This window comes from Procambarus clarkii, chromosome 55 (assembly GCF_040958095.1).
Source record: "Procambarus clarkii isolate CNS0578487 chromosome 55, FALCON_Pclarkii_2.0, whole genome shotgun sequence".
NCBI classification, from domain to species: Eukaryota; Metazoa; Arthropoda; class Malacostraca; order Decapoda; family Cambaridae; genus Procambarus; species Procambarus clarkii.
Window position 1 is genome coordinate 1,272,134 of NC_091204.1, and position 1,506 is coordinate 1,273,639.

The following is a 1,506-nucleotide window of genomic DNA, read 5'->3' on the forward strand; positions in this document are numbered from 1 at the left end:
TGAAGTGCATTCCATTTTCCTACTACTCTCACGCTAAAAGAAAACCTCCTAACATCTCTGTGACTCATCTGAGTTTCAAGCTTCCATCCATGTCCCCTCGTTCTGTTACTATTCCGTGTGAACATTTCGTGTATGTCCACTCTGTCAATCCCTCTGAGTATTTTATACGTTCCTATCATGTCCCCCCTCTCCCTTCTTCTTTCTAGTGTCGTAAGGCACAGTTCCCTCAGGCGCTCCTCATACCCCATCCCTCGTAGCTCTGGGACGAGTCTCGTTGCAAACCTATGAACCTTTTCCAGTTTCATTATATGCTTCTTCAGATAGGGACTCCATGATGAGGCAGCATACTCTAAGACTGGCCTCACGTAGGCAGTGTAAAGCGCCCTAAATGCCTCCTTACTTAGGTTTCTGAATGATGTTCTAACTTTTGCCAGTGTAGAGTACGCTGCTGTTGTTATCCCTATTTATATGTGCCTCAGGAGATAGATTAGGTGTTACGTCCACACCCAGGTCTCTTTTCGCGCGTCGTCACAGGTTGGCTGTTCCCCTTCATTGGTGTACTGTCCCTTTGGTCTCCTATCTCCTAGTCCCATTTCCATAACTTTACATTTGCTCGTGATGAATTCCAGTAGCCATTTCTCTGACCATCTCTTCAACCTGTTCAGGTTCTCTTGGAGGATCCTGCAATCCTCATCTGTCACAACTCTTCTCGTCAACTTTGCGTCATCCGCAAACATCGACATGTAGGACTCTACGCCTGTAAACATGTCGTTAACATATACAACAAATAGAATTGGTCCCAGCACCGATCCTTGTGGTACTCCACTTGTTACTGTTCGCCAGTCCGACTTCTCGCCCCTTACCGTAACTCTTTGTCTCCTTCCTGTTAGGTAGTTCCTTATCCATGCTAGGACCTTTCCCCCCACCCCCGCCTGCCTCTCGAGCCTGAACAGCAGTCTCATGTGCGGTACTGTATCAAAGGCTTTTTAGCAGTCCAGAAATATGCAGTCTGCCCAACCATCTCTGTCCTGTCTTATCCTCGTTATTTTATCATAGAATTCCAGAAGGTTTGTTAGGCACGATTTCCCTGTCCAGAACCCATGTTGATGTTTGTTCACAAACCTAATGTTTCTCCAGGTGTGCAACCAGTCGTAGCCTAATTATTCTTTCCAGTATTTTACAGGGGATGCTTGTCAGTGATACAGGTCTATAGTTAAGTGCCTCCTCCCTATCACCTTTCTTGAAGATCGGCACGACACTTTGCCTTCTTCCAGCAACTGGGCAATTCTCCCGACATAAGTGACTCATTAAAGATCATTGCCAGAGGCATGCTGAGGGCCTGCGCTGCTTCTTTTAGTATCCACGGTGATACTTTGTCTGGTCCAACTGCTTTAGTTGCATCTAGAGTTGTCAACTGTTTCATTACCTCCTCTGCTGTCACCTCTATATCTGATAGTCTTTCATGTAGGGTAACCCCTTCCAACAATGGGAGGCTCGGTAGTGAAC